The 11,886-nt window shown below is 38.7% G+C and overlaps 1 non-coding gene across 1 annotated transcript; it reads left to right on the forward strand.

The window, feature by feature from the left end:
- The first annotated feature begins 11,277 nt into the window (after positions 1 to 11,277).
- Positions 11,278 to 11,352, forward strand: Trnaa-agc (transfer RNA alanine (anticodon AGC)). The gene has a single exon. It is a non-coding gene; the product is annotated as a tRNA-Ala (tRNA).
- The last annotated feature ends 534 nt before the right edge of the window (positions 11,353 to 11,886 follow it).

Here is an 11,886-nt window from a genome sequence, read left to right on the forward strand (position 1 = left end):
GGACCTCTATGTATTGCAATGGCTGTCATTCTTGTGTTTTTAATAATTCAGTTATATTCTTACTGGAAGAGACATACATGAAATATAATGACCCAAAAATCTGGGAGGGAAGAATGGGGAATAGATATATCAGTCAAATACAAACCCAAAGAAAGTTTAAAACTATTAAGATCAAAAAAAAAAAAAAATTAAGGGGACAAACCCTCATTAGAAGTTAAGAAAGTCTCCAGTTTATGAGAAATAAAAGGACCAGTTCTCCAGGGATATATAACAATCATGAGATTGAATGAACCAAAGAACATTACTTCAAACTTTTTGAAGCAAAAAATTTAACCAAATTACAAAGAGAAATTGATAAATTCTCTAAAATGCTGGGAGATTTTTAACACTCCTGTTTTAGACTCATAAGTCCACTTAACATGCAGACATCTCATCTTCATAACCAGACTTTAAGATCCTTGGGAGTTGGAGCGATTGTCTTCTGCCATGTTCCCCAGTACACAAGATACAAGTCCTCTTCCTCTAAGAATTCCCAAATATAACACCTGCTCATATAGATGTGGAAAAACTAAGAGCTATAGGCAAGTGCAAAGTACAGAAGGAATGTGCTAATAATTTATTACTGACAGTAGACACTTCTTTTAACAAGCAAAACTATTACAAATAGAATAATTAATGAAGACATAGAATAATGGATTGAAAGGAAAAAGAAAATTATGTCACTGTACTTCTGCAGCATTTATGAGACACCAGGTTCATCTCTTAAATAATTGAATTACTATCTAAAAATTGCTGGAAGATCACTTATATCCATTCTAAATGGAGGGAAAAAAAAAATGCCCCTAGAAAGATTAAGAACTGTAAACAAAATTTGCATTGACTTAAGTTGAAACAATAGCAATGCTGCTACCCTCTAGTGGCAGAGTACAGCAAACCAAACATGACAGTGAAGATAATTAGGAGTTGTCTTCCTAACAAAAGTATTAAGCTGTGGACCAGAGTTGCTGTGATATGTTTAATCAATGTCCATTTTTACTGTCATCTTTAGCATCGTTTTTATTGTGCCCAGCCTATAGCTAAGTACTTTTGTAATGATAGGAATTTCTAGGCCGTCAAACGGGATGAGGGCTGCAAGGTCCTTCGTAGCAGGGCAAACAGTGTTCAGCACACAGCCTTTGGCTATTTTTCTCAGAAGGGGACAGTGCAGTCATCAGACACTTGGAGGCTTCTGGCTTTAAGTTCTGTCCTTGAGTTCTTTAAGTTCTGTCCTGAGGATATCCATCCTGGAATAGAGGGCCATTTTCATGTGACCCATGAGTGACAGAGAGAAGGAATAGAGGGACTTTCATCACAACTCAGTAGGTCCCATTCCATGCGCAAGTGGGTCCCACCCAGTGGGCTGAAAATTGTATAAATTCATTTTAAAGAGAAGTTAAAGTTCTGATTTTTATTTGTCAAGAGATTCTTATGGCGAATGCCAGGCAGCAGTTTCATTATTTCTCTTTATAAATGTAGTTCCCAAATGGAATTTGTTGAGAAGGCCTAGCATGCTTTTTACCCTAGGCTATCATCTCCACCCATGCCCTAGGGTGGGCTTTGGACAAGCCACTTTTTAAACAGACAGTTTTAGGAGCCTTTCAAATCTTCTCTTCTACATAAAATAATACTCTTTTATAATTTGTGTTATGTTCCCTAAAGTTTGAGTCATTTTATTGCGAGATTTTTAGACCAATCAGACGGAATCCTCAATTAAATGTGTGTTAAAATCTTTTATAAGAATTAGGTCTACAAACTGGGCAAAGGAGCTGGAACTGGAGACAAATACTAAAGGAATGAGAAGCCAACCTGAAGATGGTCTGGCAGTCTAAAATGCAGGGATCAGAATATCCTGCCTTAAATGTTCAATCTGTGAACTTTACACAAAAGGAAATTTGGGAATTGTGAAATCCAATCAGTCACCAGTCTACCTGTTTGGTGATTTTTATGTTTATAATCGATAATTAAAGATCCAATGAACAAGCTGCCTGCTCAAACATTCTGCTACCAGAACAGCCCAGAGAAATGTACAACACTAAGTGTTGAAAAGGGCGTGGCATATGTGGAATACTCTCGGACAGTTGGTGGAAGTGTAAGATGCATCAACCATTGGAGAACCATTGGCTATTTCTTAAATATCTCCCCTGTGACCTAGTAAGTGGTGCTTCAGATGAATAAAAGTGGATTCACAAAAAGACTCATACACAAAGAGCACAAGTTCTTTATTTTGATGAAGTCTCATTTATCACTTGTTTATTTTAGTTTATGTTTTTGGTGTCTTATCTAGGAAAATTTGTTTATCCCTAGGGTTATAAAGATTTTTCTCTATTTTCTCTTAGCAGTTTTATGCTTTTAGCATCTATATCTAGGTCATGATCCACTTAGAGTTAACAAAATATTGGTACATGTTTATAGCAGCTTTATTCATAACGGCCCCACATGTGCATCAACAAGAAGATGGATAAACTCAGTGTGGTATATCCACACAGCAGCAAAAAGGAGTGGATAATAATCACACACCGACATGAGTGACTCTCAAAAATACGGTGTTGAGTAAGAAAAAGGAGGCACAAAAGCATACACTGCATGTTTCCATTTATGTGGCGTTCAACAAGCAAATCCAATGGCAGAAGTCAGAACAATCGTTGCCAGGGCTGGAGAATGAGGGATGCTTAGAGGAATGGTGCACAAGGGAACTTTCTAGAAGTTGAAAATGTTCCATAACTTGTTTTGAGTGGTGGGTTCCAGAAATTGACTGGTTAAAACGCTTCAAACTGTATACCCTTAGGAATTGTGCATTTTATTATGTGTACATTAGATCTCATAAATAAGAACATTGCTAACTTCTCTACTGATATTGCTCTGATGTATTTAATTCACCAGAAAACACCTTCTAAGGCACAAGACTATCTTGCCAGAAAGTAAGTAAAAGCATCTTGAGCCTTTTGGGTCTTGTCCTTGCACAGTACAGCTGCAGAAAAACTGTGAGGCAGAAAGGCAAAACCAAAGCAGGGTGCACTCACACCTCCAAGGGAAGAGGCAACTCTTCTGTATTCTGCTATTTAAAAAATTAGTAACAGCAGGCTCTTGAATCTCTGCCACTCTCCCTCACTAGGACTGGTTAAGTGACAATGAATGGGATCCATTTTTTTTTGTTAATTTAATATTGAATAGTTTTATTTCCAAAACAGGGACATGCAGCAGATTCCCAGGTTTCATTTTGAATTCAGTGTTCCCACTTCATCCATTATTCATCCACGCTGCACTTTTCTTGGTTTATGATTTTACTAAATTTCTTCATTTGAATTATGGCCTTGTGGTCAACAGCAGGCGATATATTATTCTTATATAATTTTTAAATACAAAGGCAAATGGCATGGAACAATTAGAATCGATGGCTTGGGAGTCAGGCACTTGGATGTCATAGGCAAACACTGTGCTCTTGACTTTAACCTATGGGTTCCACTTCACGTGGGTTGTATTTTTCATACATCAGGGGTTTTTATAAATTTACTATTCAATCCAGCAGCCCTACTTTGTTCACAAAATATAAGCAAAACAAATATGTCAGGGTAATGATGCCAGGATTCTCCCTTATTGAAAAAAGCAGTTTATTAATACCTTATTGCTACAAGCTAGATCTTATTATCATCTTGGGTCATTTAGAATCTTATTAGGTATTCTGCTGGTGGATGAATAATCCTGTGATAAATTCTTTGCCATGTCCTTCACAGTTGTCATAGCAGGATCATAAACAGCATTTATAACAATCTAGCCTAGAGGAAGCGGCTGACAATGGTCTGCTTAGCATGCAGGAAATATTCAGATCTGCTGTGTCTGGTTAGACACAAGCCCACGAGAGAGCTCCTGAAGTTAAATGTAGCGTGGGTTTCTCTGAAGATTCCCCTTTGAAAAAGGCATGAGGTCAGGGACGTGGGGACCCAAAGCACTTTGGAAGCCACAGATAGCTTCTTGCCACCAAATCTGCCAGGCAGCAGGGGAAGGCCAAAGGCACAGGCCATATTATTCCTGACAGGCTGTTCAGGTCTTTATTCAGATCAAGGTACCAATTATTTTATGTTGGCTGGGTTTTTTTTTTTTTTTCTCATTTTGACTTCACATACAAAACTGATTTGCCCATATTACTGCTGTGTCTAATTAGTACATTTGATGAGGAGATCCAAAGAGGAACAAGAGTATGGGTATAATTCCCAGCCTAAGCCAGGTACTTCTGCTGTATTCTAGAACTGCAGATTTCAGCATTGAGGAAAACCCATGATACATACAGACAGACAGACTTATATTCTTGTTCACATGCAGAGAACTGCAGATAGAATGGTACAGATCTACTACCACTATTCCCCGGAAAACCCATACAAGAGACAAACAAGCCAGTCTGATATTTTTCTAACCTCATTTCCTAACACTCAGATCACAACTTATCCAAAATTAATTTCTTACACTCAAAACAAGTCTGGGCTTCTTATAAAAGCTGTTGTCTTTGTCCAGAATGACCTTGCTCTTTTTTCTTTGCCAGATGTCCAAAGTTGCAGAACCTGAAACAAAGGTTTCAGGGGATGATGTCAGGAAGCACGTGCAGGGTGGGTGTGGATGTGAGGTGGGGAAGAGAAGGCAGCTGATGATGGGTGACCATTGAATGGGTTCATATCGTGACCAACGGAGGCTCCATCTCCCTGGGGGATCTCAGAAGCAAGGAAGCTGGGGTACTTATCTACTTGCTCCCATTAGTCATTGGTTGCGGGCTGCTCCTGGAAAGTAACTTAACTCCCCAGCACTTTCTGCCTGCCAGCCACAAAAGGCCTGCAGACATGTAGAAAGAGCTGAGTTGGAGGTACAGTGACGGTGAATGCCAAGATGATGTGGGTAGGGCACTGGTAGCATTCACTCCCAGGCCAACTCCCCTATGTTTGAATCTTCGTCTGATGGTTCTTTTCCCCGGGAAAGCTTCCTTGATTCTCCAGGTCTGAGTTAGACAGGCCTTCATTTGGTTCTCATAGCAGCATGCTGTATGCTGGCACTTGCCAGATCATTTTATGAATGTGACTGTCTTCCTCTCTAAACACAGTAGATTCATACACTCCACAAATATTTGTTGAGGATTTACATATGCCAGACATAGCTTTAGGAGTTAAGGTATGGAGCAGTGACCGATATATTCTACTCAGGGATCTTATAAAAGACAGGTAAGAAAAAACCACGCAGCCAAATTGACATGATAATTCCAAGTATTAGAAAATGGAAGAAAATAAGGGGTACAAAATGTCCAGGGCCAAGAGAGACTGCTATTTTAGCTAGGCTGTTGAGGAGGGGCTCCTCTGAAAAGGTAGATAACTAAATAGTAACCCAGGGGTTGGAGGAAGAGAAGGATGAAGAGATGGAGTACAGAGAAATTTTAGGGCAGTGAAACTATTCTATATGATGCTTCAATGGAGGTTACAGGCCATTGCACATTTGCCAAAACCCTTAGAATGTACCAAACCAAGAGTGAACCATAGGAATTAGGGTGTTGATCATGTCTCAGTGTAGGTTAATTATTTGTAACAGATGTACCACTCTGGGGTAGGTTGTTGATACTGGGAAGGCTGTACAAGTGTAGGAACAGGATAAATGGGAATTTTCTATACTTTCCCCTAAACTTTGCTGTGAACTTAAAACTGTTCAATAAATAAATAAAATCCATTTAAAATAATAAGAGTCAGAAGGAACCAGCCTTATGAAGATATGGTCAAAGGAGAGTTCCAGTCAAAGAGAAGCAAAGTGCAAAGGCTTGTTGGTAGGAATAATCATGGCATATTCAAGGGTCATAAAAGCCAGCTGGACCATGATAAACCAGGACGAAAATTGCAGAAGAGCCCAGCGAGGTTGGCAGGGTCTATACCACGCAGGAAGGGACTCTGGGGTGCTATAAACTAAACCAGTCTAATGCCCCAAAATCAACAAGAAGAAAATTCAAGACTACATTGAAAACCATTTCCCTCCATTGTCTGGATATTCAGGTTAACATTGATTTCTGGATTTATTTATCATACCACTTATTTGTCATGCTGTCTTTAAAATAGCCAAAGCCATGAAAAATAAGTTCCTAGTTGGTTCTTTCATCAGCTCTCTTGCTATCCATTCTGCAAACCTCTTCCCATCATCATATCTTCTGTTCCCTCTCAGGCAAAGAAAAGGATAGGAACTAAATGGCTATTTTAGAGTATTTGGCAGCCCTACAAGTCTGTGAATCAAAATGTGCAAGGTGAGAATATCAGTTATGCAGTTGATTATTTTATTTAATGTTTTAATAGGAACATTTTTAAACATTCACAGAAGTGTAGAGAATACATAACGAAGCTAAACGTAGCCATTATCAGTCTTCAGAATTCATCTGCATTGTGTCAATGGCTGGTATTTTTTTGTTCTACACATATCAGAATTCATGCCATTAAATGATTCTAATCCCTTCAAGGTGGGTATCCTGAGAACCAACCCATGTATATAGAGTGATACAAGCACATTCTTGTGCATATTCCCTACAGGAGCAGGTTGACTTGGGGACATTTTTTGGACCAAGTTTAAATAATACGATAAATGGCCATTCAATGACAAATACTAAGTTTTAAAGAAATTCACATTTTGAGCAGTGGTTTAGCCACTCTGAGAACAAGTGTTTTATATATTCATTCAGTAAATGCAGCACATGAGGCCAGGGCTAGACTCTATAAGAGATACAAAGACAGGTGTGACCCAGTCCTTCCTTTGAGGAATTCACAAACCAATGGATTCAGAATATATATGAGTCTATGCTCCATCCAATACCAACATTTCCAGAACGCTTGCCTACACAGCAGTCTCATGATATCTGTGCCTTCCAATTTGCCTTTGCTTCCCTTTCCAAAAGGCAAATTTTATTCTAGTTGACAGTTACCTCTGTCTTTATCCTGGTGAGCAAATACACTTAATTCTAACATGTTTTCCTTCGGCTGCACAGGGGATCGGGCAATGTGCTTTTCCTCAAATTCTGCACACAGATAGGGTTGAACTGCCACAGCACTGACCAGAAATTCACAGACACTCACTGCCAGGGCCCTCTGAAACATATAGTTTTGCTCTGAATAAGTGATTTCTGCTGAAGTGTCTGGTGCTGACTAGATCAATTGCTCCCACAATTCCCAGTGAGTGTAGGTGCAACTCTCTCACTGATTGATTGACTTAACACCAGCCAATTAGAGCTTAAACTGTCTAATTAAGCCAGAGATGAAGCCATCAACTCACTGAATTCTGAGGCCTGTTAACTTTACCTAAACAATAGAATGAGGTCAGGTGTGTATTAGCATTGGGAATAACTAGCAAAACCAGAGTAAAGCAATTTGCAAATATAAAACACTCTGGGAATGTTAACAAGAATAAGCAAAAGATATGTCTAGATTTAAAAAAAGGGGTCAAAACCTGTGCAAAATTCATACCTCTTTATAATATCCTCTTCAAATACACATACTTTAGAAAATCACTTTCTGTCTAAATAATGCAGAGCTAACTGGGCATCATAGAATTCAACCATAAATGATCTTCATTTGATGGTGTGTGTGTGTCTGATTAACAGTGGTTGAGGTTGTTTACTAAACTATAACTATCAAGATAGCTCTATTAGGGGCTGGGGTTGTGGCTCAGTGATGGAGCACTCATCTTGCATGTTTGAGGCACTGGGTTCAATCCTCAGCACCACATAAAGATGAATAAATAAAATAAAGGAATTGTGTCCATTAAAATTTTAAAAAGATAGCTCTATTATACTGATTTAGCTGCAATTCACAATTAATATGTGCTTCTTTCTTAACTCTTACACCAATATTATAATTACTCCCCATTTAATTCTCCTCTAAGTAAAAAAAAAAAAGAAAGAAAGAAAAAAGGCTGCAAAGAAAAGTAATTACACACAGAGAGATGTTGGAACCTGATGGATTCAGCCAAGCAGAAATGTTTATAAACACCATTGCATACAGCAACACTGTCCCAGTCTGTCCCTAAAGCTACAGTTGCATTGGCTTCTGAGATAATATTTAGCAAAGAGGCATTTTAAGAAAGTCAGCATGAGAGAGAGAGAGAGAGAAAAAAAAAAAAAAACCTTCTCAGGTATGTGTATGTTATTAATCATAATTAAAGCAGATTTGACAGCTTCTTGGCAATGGAGACAATGAGTTCCTTTCTCCGACATCAAAATCCTAAAGGAATACTTGCTATTTCATTATCAACTTCACTGGTCTTTACACCTATAACATCCACTTTGAGAAGATGAGGTCTTAGAGAAATCTGAGCTCTGACAATTATTGTTTGCCCACTGCTGACACTGGGTAGAGAACAGCCTAAGCCAGGATCTTACTGAGATAAAGTACAGGGAACGACACTGGGGTTAAAACACGAGTCCCGGGAAAACACATGGCCTGCCCCAGAATGCATTTCCACTGAAGGGTCATCCTTCAGAGTTGTTGGTTTTCGCCTGTGCAGGTGGCTCTGTGCCTTTGATTTCCCATTAAATTGGAAAGGGAGCTCTTAGTCCCCACTGCAATGGCATCCTCTGATAAGATGTTGAGAAATGGGAAATGGATCCATTTCACGAGATGGACTCATTTTAATAAAACCAAACAAGAGAATCGCTTCCATTTCATCACACCCAATTTCATTAACATGCTTTCTAAAATGACATTGCTTTGGAAGGTTCTTTGGATGGTTAATATGGGTTTGATGTCTAGGTGATTTCAAAGCATTTATTCTGATCATCTACTGACTATAATCTTCAGCTGAATTTTTCTCATCCTTGGCAGGGAAATCTGGCCTGTCATAGGGACACCTCCAGCTCACTTTCTGATGTTTTCTCTCACAGAAGACATGGGCTCAAAAGATCTGTGTGTTTGGGAATGATTTAAAGGCATAGATTATTTATTTAGGTACCACTGAGCCACATCCCCAGCCTTTCTTATTTTTTGACATAGGGTCTCACTGAGTTGCTTAGGGCCTCAATAAGTTGCTGAGGCTGGCTTTGAACTTGTGATCCTCCTGCCTCAGCCTCCCTAACCACTGGGTTTACAAGTGTGAGACCGTACCCAGCCAGCATAGGTTATTAGATGTTTCTCAAACATAGTATGTTTCTATTTGAAAAATGGTCACAGCCCCCCTTGCCTCTCTCTTTCTCAGTCTCCCTCTATGTTCTCTTACTTTCTCTTCCTCAGTGCTCTCCCTCTGTGTACCTTTTGCTAGTCTCTCTGGCCCCACTCTCCCCTTCTTGCTATCTCTTTCAGCCTTCATCTCTGCCTGTTCCTTTCCTCTATCAGGTTGAGCTTTTCTTTTTGGGCCTGTCTCTATGTCTTTCTGTCTCAAAATTGTGCTTCCCAGGACTGAGTGCAGTGAAAGGAAATGTTCACTAAAATCTCTAATCCTCTGCAATCTACAGGCGTTTCCTTAGTGTGGGAGTAGAACAGGATTGGCTAATAGCCAGAAAGCTATTTTATTGATAAGAACAGAGGGTCCTTTCCACTCACTGATTAGGGATAAGGAAGCACTTTGGGGGAAGTTTTTCCAATGACTTTCAACTCAGCATGTTGTTTAAGACCCCCCCCCCCAAATGAAACAAAAATTAGCAAGAGCAGCGGAAACCAAAAGCAAAGAAAAATTGACTAGTTTTATTCTGGAAATAAATACTACAAGGATATTGTTCATCCTCAATGCAACTAAAATCCAGACTAAAAGACAAGAAAAGGGGGAGGACATAGGAAAAAGGATAACCTTGTACACTTTTGGTGGGAAAATAATAGGAAGTATTTACCAATTTGCTTTAAAACCAGATTAGTCAACTCAATTCAGAAAAGATTAAAATTATCATACCCAAACATTCCTTTTTTTTTCCACTGTAAAATTAGCAACTGCAAAGCTATTATGGAGAATGGTTCCACAAAAGATTAAATGTTGAACTGCTACTATATGATCCAGTAATCCCACTTTGGCTGTGTGTCCAAAGGAAATGAAACCAGTATGTTGAAGAGGTCCCTACATTCCCACGTCTATCACAGCAGCATTCACAATAGCCTAGAAATGGAAATGACTTAGGTGTCCACCAACTAATGAATAGAGAAAGAAAATGTGGTACCTATATCACATTCAGCCATAAAAGAGAGTGAAATCCTGTCATTTGTGATATGATGGAACTAGAGATTAATATTTTAAGTGAAATAAGCCAGGCACAAGAAAGACTAGTATCACATGGATCACACTTAACTGTGAAATTTAAAGAAATTGGGCCCATAGAAGTCAAAAATAGAATGATGAATACTAGAGACCAGGAGAGCAGAGCAGGGTGGGATGGGCAGAGGTCTATTGACAGTGTTAAGTTATAGTTTGCACACCAGGGAGATTATTGATATTGTTCGAGATAGCTCAAAAAGTTTAGAAGAAAGATTTTGAATGTTTTCATCATAAAGAAATGAAACATATTTGAGGAGATGCATATGTTCCAACCTATTTAAACATTAAACTAATAGACACTTATATTCAAACATCACAGAGTACTCCATTAATAGACATTTTTTGTGTTTTCATGTATCCATTAAAAAAAAGACAAAATGATGAAAAAGCAAGATTAGAAGACAAAGAATGGTTGTCTGAGGAGGATTAATCCAGCACCTTGAAAACTCAACAGTGATGGAAAAGCTCTCCCCAAGCGGCACCAAGACATCAGGCCAGGTTATGAAGGGTAAGCATGGGATACAGACAGACAGCTTTGTTTCCACCACGCAGGGGAACTGAAAGAAAATGTCATTTTAAGTCCAAGTGACTGAATCTTCAGCTTAATTTTGCCCACAGTAATCTAGGAATGGTATGATATTCTGGAGTTGGAAGTGACCTAAAGGGGAAACAGAAAAGTTAACTTCCTGCATCAGGACAGGTTGCTCTCACCCCACTCAGGTAATCATTAACGAATGGCCCCTGCCTCTACCAACTTAACAGTCATAGCTATAATGAATATGGTCTTAAGATGTTAAAAGCACCACCTCTGCTGAATTGGAGTTTCACTCTTGATTCTTGGCTGTATCTCATCTTAGTGAGATCCCACAGGATTTAGCAATTAGCATGGACATAGCAGTTTGATAATCAGAAGGCATTAATGGCATCAAAACACAGTCCTGCCTGTTTCTGAGAACTGGTGATACACATCTAGGCCTTCCTGTTTAAAATGAGCAGTTCAGGGATGGGAGTGTAGTTCAGTGGTAGAATGCTTGCTTAGCATGCACGAGGCCCTGGGTTTAATCCCCAGCACCATCAAATAGATACATAAAATGAGGACTTTATTCATGTCGGAATAATCATCTGCCACAAAATGCTATTTGGACAAAACAATTTAGCTTACTGTGTTGACAGGTTGAAAAGACATTGAGAACCAAGAAAAGAAATACACAAGTTTCTCTTTGCAACTATATACACACAATATTTAGTATGGGAATTTATGGTCTTTTTGAAAAGATAAAATTTAAAACAGGAATTCTATCAACTGTCAGGTGAAAATTTAAGAAAATTATATGTATTTTTTTTTTCTTTCGCAGTTCTTACTTGATATTACTAAGGACAGGAAAAGGGGAGAAAGACATTTTATTCTAAGGTCCAGTTTACCATGAATCAAATGAAAACCTTCAAGATAAGTGAAATTGTTATTCAAGAACTTTGGGTTCCCTTTAAAATTGATGATGCTGATCTTGTTTTCTTATCAATAGGGTTAGGAAAGGGAAGTAGGTTTGCAAATAGCCACTCTTTCTTGTCAGGAGAATGTTTTTAATTGTCTTTTCTTTTAAAATTTCCCAT

Source organism: Marmota monax, unplaced genomic scaffold, assembly GCF_021218885.2.
Source record: "Marmota monax isolate L192 unplaced genomic scaffold, Marmota_monax_Labrador192_F-V1.1 WCK01_AAM20220418_F8-fsc00001, whole genome shotgun sequence".
Lineage (NCBI taxonomy): Eukaryota > Metazoa > Chordata > Mammalia > Rodentia > Sciuridae > Marmota > Marmota monax.